General features: G+C 42.2%; 1 protein-coding gene across 1 annotated transcript in view; it reads right to left on the reverse strand.

Annotated features, from left to right (window-relative positions):
- Positions 1-14141, reverse strand: part of large2 (LARGE xylosyl- and glucuronyltransferase 2) — a 75148-nt gene that overhangs the window by 46675 nt on the left and 14332 nt on the right. The window lies entirely within an intron of this gene.

The raw sequence follows: 14141 nt of genomic DNA on the forward strand, positions 1-14141 counted from the left end.
TAGGACAGGTCTTCGCTGAATGCTGTTGGGTGTTCAGGAGTGCGTACATCAACTTACAGGTGGCATCCATTACAGGTATCCATAGGGATTCAAACTCACACAGACATCTGTTCCAATGTTTCCACACATACACACACACTATAGTCCATCCAGCAGTCAGTGAATATATTCTGGATATTTTTAAGTTATACGGTTAGCACTGAGGTTGGGCGATATGTGGAAATGTAATAAAGAAACTAAAAGTCACCAATGACAAGAGAAGAAATCCATATTATAGAAAAGTTCAACTGTACCGTTTCTTAGCCTCTTTCATTCACTGTCTTTAAACAAGACGACCCAAACACAAAGCATCCTGGGAAATTAGCTCAACCATTTGGTGAGTTTAGTGAACGCAAATCTTCATGCACACTCATATTTTAGTGTTCTTCCAACTTTCAACCTTTTGTTTGTCTCAGACCTTAAGGATGAACGGGAGCACCGACTGTGAGCCAGACCGGATATTATGTGACAGAAAACTGTTTGTTGCACGTACAGTTAACATCAGTGTGCATGTGTTTATTAACCACAGCCACAAAAAATGTGATCATTAATAGGCTACGTGCGCGTGGATGTGAGTAAGTCGCTGGATGGCAGAACACACAGACCTGATTGGGTAGGTTGTGTGTCCATATACTTTTGGCCGTTTGGAACGTGTTGTACTACACTGACTTTATGCTTTTATGAAAGACTCTGAGATGGACTGATCTGGATCACTCTTCAGTCCGTCTGTCAGTGTAACAAGTGTTGAGTCCAACATGAATCCAGCTCTGCAGGCCGGCCTCATTACAGCTGACTGTTGGGAAGGTAACAGTGTGCGAGGCTCTGGGGGGGGGGACAGATGGGAGGAGTGAAGCAAGTGTGGTCTTTATTCTGTCCTCCCTGGTGCTCACTGCGCTCCGTCCAGATGGCGGCTCCTCTCTGTGGCTGCACAGAGCAGAGGGAGGCGACATGATGCCTGTCAGGAGCCCCGGAGCCCGGTCTGAGCCAGAGCCTGTGACAAACCCTCGCCGAGCACGCCGACGGTCTAATCTGCATCCACATCAAGGAGGGTGTGTGTGTGTGTGTGTGTGTGTGTGTGTGTGTGTGTGTGTGTGTGTGCTGGGGACGGGGGGGCTGGAGTCATCCTGAATCGCAGGAGGTCTCGGGCTGTTTTACTGCAGCTGATAGCGGCGAGCGCTGCTGCTGTTTGTGTGCTAACAGCCCTCTGATGGCTCCAGGAGCACCGCCAGATTGGCTCGTAGTGAGAAACAACAGCAGCCATTAAAAGCTGCTCAATGCGACCTGGGGGAGGGAGGAGGGGGGAGGAGGCCACCCACCCACTAACAAACAGCCCGGCCCAGTGTGAGTCCGGGTCTCTCTCTGTTTGTCTCAGCTGGCAGGAAAACAGAACCAGATCCATTAACATGCACTTCACTAATCTGATCATCCCTCTCTGTAGCCGGAACTCCTCAGTCCCTTTATCATGTAAAAGCTGGAAGAGTTTAACACTTACATGAGTCTCTTAAAGACACAAAGAGAGGGATTAAGATCATCTCCAAAGTCTTCAGTGCATTCTCACACATTATTGTCTCCAGTAAATGGATTTATAGAAGAGAAACAGAGACAATTGGTTACAGTAATCTGGATTTCATCAGGTAGATTTCTCTCACGTATACAACAGAGAAATCTTTTTACACGAGGACCAACGGGACTTTTCCTTCAGCACTTTTTGGTCGCGTTGAGTCCAACGATTCTGCACTGATTTGCGGCGAGTTGTTTGACAGAGTCAAACTGAAGTCCTGAAGGTTGGGGGTTGGGCAGTAATCTGATTACTGATCAGCTGCGTGTATTCAGGGATTTACAGGAACTAACGTGCATGTAAACGCAGATTTAACCAGATTTATGTCAACACAGTTCATGTTAAACTGCAGTGAGACTGTCAGTCAGATTAAAACATAATGCACATTTTACACAATTATGATCGTTTCTTTACAGAATTAGTTTCACTTTTGAAAATGAGGTCGGCTTCGTTTCCTACCTGTGATCGTACTCTGAGATTAATTCAAATTTTCTGCCTCATAATGAGAAGTTTTCTGATCAAACTTAATGCTACAATTATTATTTAATTCCTCTCAGACTGATGAGTGCAGCTCAAATTAATTAATTATGTTTTTTACTGCCTTAAACAGTTTAAATGTATTAACTCAAACTATTTAAGCATTAAATATTTGATTTAAGTAATTTATTATGGTAAATGAATCTAACTTAAAACTAGTATGTTACACTCATTCAGCATTTCTACAAACAAATTTAAATCTATTAACAGGATTTATCTGAATAAAGTCACTTAAATCTTACAGACCAGAATCCATTTATAATCTCTCCGGATCTCCAGATTATCGTAACGTCTTTCAGACCCGACGGACCAACAACCTTTGCTGCACTTTGTTGTCAGATCTGTAACTTCAGTCTAACACGACAGATCAAACCAGCCGACAGCACATAAAGAAAACAGCTCACGCTTTAAAGAACCAGACTTTATATTGATGAGCATCACAAACAGTGACGGTGGCCTGGAAGCCAATTAGCAGCCCTTTGAGTCTACGGAGGAGGTCGGCGATGGGCACTTTGATGTGCGACTTTTCAAAGCGACGCGGCGTAAACGGCCGAGAGGAGACCAGCGGGGATCAAACTGCAGGTGCAGCTGACTGAAAAAAGGGTCAGAATAATTGAATATGTCAACAGGAACGATCCACGAGCTCGCTGACAGAGCGGGAAGACGGCACATAAACCGGTGTTTAAATGGTTGCAGTTAAATAAATCCTTGTATTGATTTTATCTTCTTCTCTGCAGACGGACAAAAGCTTCTTATTAGAGCAGAATGAACTCTTTCTAAGTCAGGATGAAGGTGGGGGTGGCTGAGTTGTGTAGGACTCATGATGAAGTCTGCAGTATCCCATAATGCACTGGGTGACAAACACTAGTGAATATAATTCCCAGTGCAGTTTTATGTGTTTCTGGAAAAGTATCAGTGTCTTGAAACTAGAAAGAAAGTTTTGAGTTTTGAATTTTTAGGACTCAAAATGTTCATCGAGGCAGCCTGAGGGCTAGTGCAGAGCCCCAGACTCCCCTTAAAAATTGTACAATTTTGAGAGCTGTTAAACGAGAAGCAAACAAACTTTTTGAAAAGCTGTCAAAGACTAATTCTTAATTATTTGGGCCTTCTTGTAAATTCAGCAAATATTAGACATTAATGAATTCATTTATTTATGTGTCTGCCATGTGGAGACTCATTCTAACGGCAGGTGTGAACTGACGTACTTAGAGCTTTTTACTTGAGATCAGATCACAGAAGAGGCGTTAACTTGAAGTCTTCAGCCCCCCCCGACCCATCAACCCTTTCACTGCAGGATCCTGGTGATGGTTCCTTCAGGTTACCTCCTCTCTCTACAGCACAACCAGCGTCTCCCCCTCACCTGAACAAACGAACCAAAGCAGTGACTGCAGGGTTGCTGCTGTTTGGTGTGAAGGCCGGCTGGATATCGGGGTGAATTCAGATTTTGACTCTTGCATTCTGGGTACAGTAGAAACAGCCAAGGACGCTGCTGCTGGGAGAGAAACGGAGAGGGAGGAGCTGAGATAAGAAAGATTTTTAGATGAGTTCAGGGACTCTGGGAGAGATTCTGGCTTTGGTTGGAGGTTGGGGGAGGGGGGGGTCGAGGGGAGTTAAAAGCTTCAACTAGACTTCTTCAACCTGCCTGTACAGCAGTAAAAGAGGGGGAGGTGGGGCCGCAAAGGGCGGATCCTCCTCCTCTCTTTGAGGTGAAGAATGAAAAACATCCAGGTTTTTTAAAGGGAGTCTGGTGCTTTTAAACACAACACAGTTCACTTCAGTCCGCCTCTAATGCACAACACTGGGCTTCTGCTGGTTTTAAATAGCTAGGACATAAATAAAAGGTTGCCGGTTGCTTGGTTTAAAGGACACGCAACTTCGATCTCACAGGGGAAGCTGCTCAGTACAACCTCAGTCTGATCTGCTGCCTCTGAGCAGTTCTGGGTTGAGGGCTTTGCTCACCCTCATTGCCACCACTGAGGTATGATATATATATATATATATATATATATATATATATGATATAATATAATATAATATAATATAATATAATATAATAATATGACATTTGAATGTGGAGTTATTGTTTATTGTGGTTTCTGCTACCAGTCGTGTCAGTCAACAGAAAGCAGATCGCACTGACAGGAAGTCAGACACAGAAACAGCAAAGAGAATCTGGGCAACTTTCAAAATAAAATACAGGAAACGCGCTCTGAAGAGGACCAAACCGCGTCAGAGACAAATAGAACACTAACCACCAAAGCTTATATAAATAAATACTGTTTTTATTTAAATCTACATTGAGGCCAGACTATATTAATATTGGTTTTTATTGTTGTTCACTGGAGCTGTGGTTGCCAGGTCAGATTAAAAAGGCTCCTGAGGTGACAATCAGAAAATGTTTCCACTGACAGAAAATGCAGAAAAAGCCAAAAGAGCTTCTGAATGTGAAAGTAATATTTATTAATAATCTATATTAATATTCAAATAAAAAGGGAATAAAACCGATATTCCAAAATACAGAGATTTAATTCTGCCAAATAAACAAGTGTTTGAAAGACCAGTGTTTGAAAGACCAACACACACACACACACAAACTCTGCATGCACGATTAACCCATCGACTCGCTCTCTCTGCTGCTTCAGTAGCTGCTGGAGTTGGCAGAGTATTTTGGAGCGAGCGGTGGAGAATAATGAGGTTATCATAGCATCGCTCCACGCTCCATTACACCCCCTCAGCTCCCAGATATCCCAGATATCCCAGCAACGCCACCGCCGCCGCCGCCGCAGCCCAGACCCGCTGACTGAGAGCGGGGCCGAGCCTGGGCCTGGTTGGTTACTGTAACACCATTCACTGAGGAGACACCAGAACTTAGTTTGGGCTTTTTGCCACATGTGTGAATCCTATCAGGCTGTTTAATGTATAATCATGTTAAAAATCTGTAACTGTACTCATAAAATTACTGCTTATTCAAAAGAAAATTACTATTATTATTATTATTAAAATAATGTTTTTGCTGTTTATTTAATACATTAAAATTCAAGTTTAGTACTGTTAATACATTTCAAAAATATGTAAATTGTCAAAATTACCAGTAAAACAAACACTGGTAATAAGCATTGGTAAACTGTCCAAATACAGTTGTTATCAGTGTAAATAATTACTGTAATTTCACAGATAATGACTTTTATTACAGTTCTATAACTTTTAAATTCAGATTAAAATAATAACAATCCAATAATAGAAGCACTCTGCTGTAAATGTAAGCCTGATTATTGTATTATAGCAGAGTTCACCTGTATTTATAGATCATTTCATTGGTTTTACATGTTTAAATATCTTTACTTAAACATTAAAAAGCCCAAATACATTTTATGTAAAAATTGAGTGATAGACAAATTGCTGTATTTTTATGAGTCAGTTATTTTAATGTATTTTTTGGCGCTCCAGCTGCCAGAATATCACTTTTTTTAAAGTGAAGTGTGTTTTGAACTGACCTTGACGAGAGAAAACCTTCCTTTTCATACTTAAATTTGTATTTTTAGACCAACTTTAAAACCTCCAAACAGCTGGCAGACTTTAACATTGTATTTAGTGTATTTTTCTACTTTAACGACTTTATTTTGCCATGAGAATTTCTCATAAAAACACCCACTGCAGCCAGGAATCCACAGCCCGACAGCGGTCTGAATCTGGCACATCATCCCAGATTCATGACGTGAAATAACCGGCTCAAGTTCACCTGTCTGATTCCGGTGCCAGCACTGGTCCACAGCTGGTCCACAGCTGGCCCGAGTGCTGCTCCTCAGCCCACTTTGGCCCCGTTCCATACCTCTAAAACCTTCCCAAAGCTGGCAGCCTCGTCTGAGACAGATGCGACTCACATCTGGTGCTGAGGCGGGAGAACACAGCAGAGTGAAGAGTGCAGCTGATATTTTCTCCTCATATGGAACTCAGATATGATTCTACTGCGAGGTACGACTCGACTTCACGTTTTTCAATTTTAACTTCAGTTAGCTGATTGTCATAGTGAGACGGCGTGGAAGTGCTGTGACGACTTCAACGCGACCGATGTTGGAGAGTAACAGTAAGTAATTACAGTCTATGGGTCTTGTATATGGGCATAGGGAAGTGGCTGGACAGCGCCCCCTATAGAGCAGCCCCAGCGGCATGTTTGACTGATATGTATGAAAATCGAAACGCACATGTATCGTGACCAGATGAACACAAAAGCCTCTTGGACCCATAAGCCAAACCGAAAAGGAAGTCAGCCATTTTGAATGTAGTGGTCATTTTGTGGTATTTGCACTGTTTTTCCCTCTTTGGGAAGCGATCAGGTCAAGCTCAATCTGTCGGATCAGAAAACCTAACCACAGAAACATTTCAGACTCATTCTAACAGCAGGTTTGAACTGACGTACTCAGAGCTTTTTACTTGAGATCAGATCACCAAAGAGGCGTTAACCTGAAGTCTTCAGTCCCCCCCACCCCCCGACCCATCAACCCTTTCACTGCAGGATCCTGGTGATGGTTCCTTCAGGTTACCTCCTCTCTATACAGAACAACCAGCGTCTCCCCCTCACCTGAACAAACGAACAGAAGCAGTGACTGCAGGGTTGCTGTTTGGTGTGAAAGCCGGTTGGATATCGGGGTGAACTGAATCATTGGCTATCGTCTGACAACGATTGAGCCTCTGGGGGCAAAAACCAATGTTTCCCGTGTAGCCGGCAGATGTCCAGAGAGAGACAGCTTCATACACAAGAATAACTAACACATTTCAGCTTATCTCTATAAAAAGATATCGATGCATTTTGGCCAACTGCCTCTTTTGCTCTCCACATGGACTGTTCACTGCATGCAACCTGCTCAAACGCGATTGGTCAATACAACTCAGCAACACTACAAACAGACCAGAACGTATCCGGTGCCAACATCTGGTCCCTTATCTGCAGATTCTGCATTAATGTGCAGATATGTGTTTATAGAGTGACTCAGATCATTTGAGACGGAGGTGTTCAGGTGTTTGTGAAGAAAGAAATGCAAATGAAAAAAACATACATAAGGTCATTATTTCTAATCAGAAAAGCCCTGTGTCCAAATTCATCAATTTCAACACACATTTTACGCTTTCACAGTTAAAACTCTATAATTACAGTTTTTAGTCTGAGTCAGATACTTTTTAGACTCATTTACAAACTTCCCTTTCCTTTCCAAATCAGGAAATCTTTTAATAAAATGTGACCTTTAAATGAAATGAAATAAAATATTGAAGGACTTAATTCGGCTCTCTCAGTCTCAGTTTCATGTTTATATGCCAGATTTTGGTCTTCAGCTCTTCCTCTGTTCAACAGAAAGGACAAACCGACTGTCAGCGGAGGTTAACGTCCTGCTGACCACAGACCAACTGTCACACTGTTGTTACAGTCACACATCAGCGTGGAGGTGAAACCCGACACACACACACTCTGAACACACAGACTGGATGTAAACAACCAGCAGATTAACCTCCAATCAGCGTCTCAGAACAGGAAGCTGCACAGTCGACCTGATGTGTTCACAGCTGTACGAAGCCGAGCTGTACGATGTGCTAAAAACATCAAACTGCTATTACTCTGACAGATACTGCATCACAAAGTTATATTTCACAAAAAAAAACCTGTTATAGTCTGAACTTTACTGACTTACATTACATTAAACATTAAAAGGTCTTTAATTTCGCCCAGTGAGTTCCTCAGTTTCGGGTCAGAACAACAGAGCGCTCATTAAATCCTCATGATGGGACGTTGTCTGGGTTGTGTAGGTCAGAGCGTCTCTGCAGCACTACAGTGCTTCATTATAATGTTTGTCACATATTCTACCTTTATCAAGTAAATTGCAGCTCATCCTATTTGCATATTGCACTTTGTATAATATAATATTTGGATTCGTTGTGCAGCTCAATGGAGAACACGCTGAGCTCCGAGAGGCAAACACACAAACTGTTCTCACATTAGAGCTCAATCGATTCCTCAATTAATGGTTCAGTCGATCTACGGAAAATGAATCGTCAACAACTCTGATAATGGACAATAATGGCCGCCATTAACGAAGGAAAAATGTCAAACACTGTCTGCTTCAGTCATTTGAAATTATAATTAGTTGGAGCTTTAAATAAATGAAAAAGAAGAACATAAGAGCCGTGTGTGACAGGCGAATATCTTTTATCTTGATGCCCAACATTCAAAAAGTGACACAAACTTTCTCTACAAATCACTTATTTTTGTGTTTAAATATAGAAATAAAACAACACAGATGTTTTATGTGCCCTTTATCTCTGTTGTCATGACAACCACTCATGTATTCAGTAAAACAGATTTCAATGGAGAGTTTAAATACAGCAGTTTGTGTCTCATCAAATCTGTATCAAACCGAAACCGGAGGAAGAAAAACACTTTCTTTATGCGTTTAAGTGCCGGAAAAACTTTAATGAAGAAGAACTCGAGAAGAAGCTGATCAATGCTGCCTCACATTACTCTCCACTTCCTGTCAGTCACTTTAAACCTAATCAATGCTGAAAAAGAAGCTACCGCCATCAGTCAGATGACGTACTATAAAGAGTGACTAAACCAAACCAAACGGCCAAAAACTTTATTTTGAAAGTCTAAGCAGACATATTTATTACTGCTAACGTGACCGCAGAGCCCTGCACGTCCAGAGCTGACTCCAGAGGGATACCTACGGCGTCATATTTTGAAGCGTAGGGCGACGGAGCGGCAGTGTTTGGGTGTGAGACCGTTGTCACAGAAATATGACCTCTGCCCGAGGATCTAAAGCCACATACTGGCTGTGACTTGTTTCCTGTGGCCTCGTTTTAATGAGGAGTGAGCTAGTGGTTGCAGACTTAACTTCAGGTTCTAGAGGAGAGTTTATAATGACAGTGGACAGATCCTTCGCACTTCGATGGCGATGAATCAAAATGTCTGAGGGCTAAATGGTCGCTGCATTATTTACGAACAAGATTAACAGCTCACATTTCTGCTTTTCCACAGAAATATAAAACATTATCTCGCTCTTGATCTCTGCTTCATCCTGCTCTTCTCTATGTTTTCACTTTCTCCCTCTCTACGTCTGGGCGCCACGCCTCATTGGGTTCATTAGCCGCAAGCCCGATCGAGACGCCGACGCTTCCTGTCGGCTTGACGGAGATAATGAGGATGCTTCAGTGGCTGTACGGACGGAGATTCATGAATCACACACACACACACACACACACACACACACACACACACACACACACACACAGCAGTGTGTAGGAGCAAAGGTAGAGAGGTGTGTTCACTCACTGGAGACCTGTGTCACATCCCACACAGAGCTATAAAAATATAAAGAGGAGAACACTTGTAGATTCAGTTTGTACGTATGAGAGAGCGGGAGGAAGGAAGAGGGCCTGCAGAGTGCATCTTCATGTACATTAATGTGGTGCGTTCAAGTACAGGCAGGAACCATCCATCACTGCTATAAATGGACTCAAGTATAGCTCCCTCATGGAGTGATGTCAAAACTCTATTTTATGTATATGTGACTTTTTTATACCTGCACGTCTGCCTTTTTAAGATAATTTCACCCAAAGCTCAACCGTCCACAGCTCGATGGTTCAGGAGATTCAGAGACAGATTCACGTTCTCACAGTTGATCAGGAATCTGCCGTGATGCTTTTTCCACCTCTAACCTGCTAAAACTAACAAGCTATGCACACGAGGGAGAAGTTTGCTTTCAGCCACCAACCACAATAATGAGTGTTTATGGAGGTCGAGAAGCTGCACATCAGCACCTTTTTATAAAGGACATCTTTAGAAAGGACGAGGTTTGGATGGAAATCAGGGAGCTGTTGGAGTTAAAGTAAACTGTCTAGACTAGAAACAAGGCTGACTAGTACATAAATGAGTTTGTATTGAATTCATCCATTTCTGTATCGTCTGCATCCCTCCTCGCTCTGTAATCTGTCACTGTGCTGTCAGTTTCACAAACTCATCTTCAGGTGAAGATGATGCTCATTGTAACTCTACGGGTGAAGATGAAGGAGGGACGAACACCCACAGAGAGCTGCAGCGCTGCTCCACCTTCCTGAAATATTTAACAGTCTCTCTTCTTCCCCTCTTTCTCTCCCTTTCCCCTCAGTTCCTCCTGTCACTACTTCTCCCTGACTCAGCATATTCTCGGCCTCCCCTGCTCCTCCTCTTACAAACCCACTCACAGCTTCTAGAGAATTCACTGGGTTGTTTAAACTGAGAATAACTGGACCTTTGATTGTTTATATGAGATTATTAACATTAATATATCAGCAAACTGCTATTCTCTATATAAAGACAGAGTCACATGGTGTCTCTCTCCCTCTGCCTGTGTTGTATGGCAGCCTCTCTGTGGTTTGTTTCCATAGCCGGTCTGCTCCGACTGAAACTGCTGTTTTTATCATCTACGTCGGTGAATTAAGGATTTATTTCCACCAAACCAGAGTTGGTGATTGTTGGAAACACTAACAGAGACGCTTTTAATGAGTTTTATTCTGTTTCTGTCCACTTTGAATGAAGTTACGATGATCTGAAGGTTAAATGAGTGTTTTTGTCTCTGGAGTCTGGTGGAGAGTGATAGTGATATGTTGCTGTGTTTTAACTACAAATGAAGTAAACTTTATATCCCCGCTGACTAAAGTTTGTAGACTGATTTCCTTCCAGGCAGAAACTGTTTTCAGCTCATTTCAGTACTCAACTTGCAGACACTTGAAACGTGCTGCGGAAAGATGATCCATCAGTCAACACTGTGTTGCCTTTAATTTAATTTGCCAAAGTTACATTATCATAATGTGATTTTAAAGAAAATCTCTGCTTGATGGGGCATTTGAGGACAGTCATGTCTGATAATCGGATGCTTGTGTTTACTGTAAGAGGATTCTGTTGTTACAGACAAAAAACTTTCAGTTTACTGTGATTGATTACACATCTCAAAGAAGCTGTTTTTTAGCACCCTGAAGTTAATGTTTGGAAGTTGAGCTAAAAGATTACAGTCGAGGTTTGAAAATGCTCCTGATGCTCAATATAAACCAGAAAACATGTAAATACGACCAGACATCGCTTTTGGCCCTTTTATCTCATAAGTTTGATCTTTTCACGCTAAAGTCTGATAAGGTTGTGCGTTATTAGTTTGATTAATGCTTTAATAATGGGAGTATTGATTACTGCTGATCAGGGTACGGTTAAGGTTATTGTACTCTTCTAACAGCAGTGTGCTGTCAATGGTTGCCCTCTGTGTGTGTTTTTAAACTACTTCACTGCTGTGTGAGAAACAGTCACATGTACAGACACAGAATGATTCTGTGTCCTGCTGGCAGACTTCTAAAGGCTCGGGCAGAGTGGCTTTTTGGACAGATCTTCAAAGTTTGTCTGTGAAGACGAAAAGCCTTCGGCCCCCTCAGGCCTGCTTCCTGTCCGCAAACATCCCGGGACAGCAGCAGCAGCAGAAGAGGAGAGCGGGGAAGGAGGCTGACAGAGGATTATAACACACCAACCATAACGTCCACTGTCCTCCTGACTCGGTCAGATCCAGTAACATTTCAGCACAAAGTCAAGTTAGCTGCTATTATCTCAGAGATCTTAAATGCACATCTTGTTATGGCTTATTAATTGGATTAAATGTATTAAGTCGTATGAGCAAAAGATAATTCATTCAGTTTAATAAAGTAGGAAGTTCTCACTGTGAGTTATGATGTCAGATCAGTTGGTAGAAATGATTTTTTGTCCTAAAACCACAATAATTGAATGTATAATCTTATCCTGCTGAAGGGGTTTTACATTCAGAATGTAAGCAAGAAGAAAATAACAATAGAGATTGGATTATGAGGGAAGAGGATTCCTCACACTCGTCATTAACTCATGCTTTAAAGGCAAAAAGAAAAAACTCTTCTTCCTGTAAGTCGTTATTTCCGACAGAACCACCACTGTGGCTCGTTCCTGTCATATCTGAATACAAGCTGCAGCTCAACAGATGAACTGATGGATTTCATGTCGGAAAAAAGTGCTTTTAGACAGAAAGTCAATAATTAAATTTAAAAAATACAACATTTATCCTCTCCAGAACAAGACCTGAACATTTTCTGATTGAAGCCCAGCAGGGTGACATCATCCGTCTGTTCCTTTCAAAATAAAATAAAATCGAACTGTTTTCTGATCTGAAAGATTAAAGTTAAATATGGTTTAGGCTCAAAACCTACTTGGTTATGGTTACAGGAACATTTAGGTTTAAAAAACACAAAGCAATTGAGACCCCAGCTAAAAGAAACTAACATACGTGAACGTGAACAGCAGTCGAATTTGTTCCGAACTTACATTAAAGCAGAATTAAAGCTATAAGCAGCGATGATGAGCCCTCGCACTGTGGGTGTGTCGGAGCGTCCTGCATCATGTGTAGATGAGTATGACTGAATATTTGCATGTAGATGTGTTCAGGCCGGGACAAAGAACACTGACAGTTTGATGACCAAATGTCGAAATTCAACGCCATGCCACGGACACGATCTTTAACAAAGTTCGTTCGAAGGCAAGGCGCAAAATCTGTGAAAATGAACATTAAATTGAAAATGGCCGACTTCCTGTTGGGTTTGGGCCCTAAAGGGTTTTTGGGTTGTCTGGTTATGATACACGTGTGTTTTCCTAAGTTTCCTAATGCAGTTTACATTTCTGTTTGCTTATTAAACCTTTAACATTGTACTTTAGATTATGATGCTGATGTTGGTGTCTACATTCACAATAAGACATCTGAACAGCTCCTTATTATCTGGACTACAGGTGTGAGACTGTAACTCAGTGTTGTTTTTACTTTAAATTATATAGCATGGGCGCCCGGTTAGCTTAGTCGGTAGAGCTGGCGACCCACATATGGAGTTGCTGCAGCGGCCTGGGTTCCAATCCAACCTGCGGCCCCATGCTGCGTGTCATCCCCTCTCTCTCCACCCACCCTTCCTGCCTCTCTACAGCTGTCTTTATAAAAATAAAGCCAACAAAAGGCCAAAAAATAACTTAAATTATAAATAAATAAATTGTATAGCAGGTCCACTGCAGTGGACTACAGGACCATTGGTGTGAAAAACTATCCAAACTCACGCAATGAAGACCCTCGCTGTGAATGATCTCTGTTATTACATTGCTACTAAGAAATTGATAGTTTAACACAAAATATTGATTTAAAAATGATCCAATATCCATCCATAGCAACAGTCTGCTATTCAGTAACCGACCCATCCGTCTCCTACCAGTCATAAGATAAATAATATAAGATACTACAGAGTGAAGAACATTGTCATCACTGCCTTCTTATTCTGGATAAACAACAGACACAATGTTCATTATCGGGTCTGTACCTGCAGCACAAAACACTTAAATCAGTTTCATCTTTTAAACTCTCGTCATGTGCTTTCTCGTCGTCTGTTATAAAACACACAACCATGTGAGGGGATATCAGTCTGCACGCCAACAGGCGATCATATCAGCGAATCATCACAACCCTGGCATGTCAACAGCAAACAAAGCAAACAGGCGGTGCAACAAAAGGCCGAATCTCACTCGAACGCATCGTCTCCAGCTGATCCATCATCAGCTGTCACACCGGGATCCCTGTCAGGACCGGAGCTGTCAGTCAAAGGGACAATAAAGGCATGCTGGGAGCAAAGTTCAGCTCCAGCAGGACTGACGAGCGGCGCTGAGACAGATAGATACAGGCAGTGTGACGAGTCCTCTCCTGGGATTCAGACGGGCGCTTAAAGCAGCCTGCAAGCAAAACCTTTGGACGACAGCCGAGGCTCACGCGCTGCAGACCTTTTATCCAACACGAGTGGAAGTTTATCTGTAAGTCCTGGCTGCCTGCAGAGTAAACAGGCCCAATCTCTCTCATTAGCACCTGTGTCAGTGCGGGATTCATTTATCTGCACGAGAACTCTTCACACACCAGCGACTCACTCCATTACCAAACATCTGCTGGTGCTC

Source organism: Dicentrarchus labrax, unplaced genomic scaffold (genome assembly GCF_905237075.1).
Source record: "Dicentrarchus labrax unplaced genomic scaffold, dlabrax2021, whole genome shotgun sequence".
NCBI classification, from domain to species: Eukaryota; Metazoa; Chordata; class Actinopteri; family Moronidae; genus Dicentrarchus; species Dicentrarchus labrax.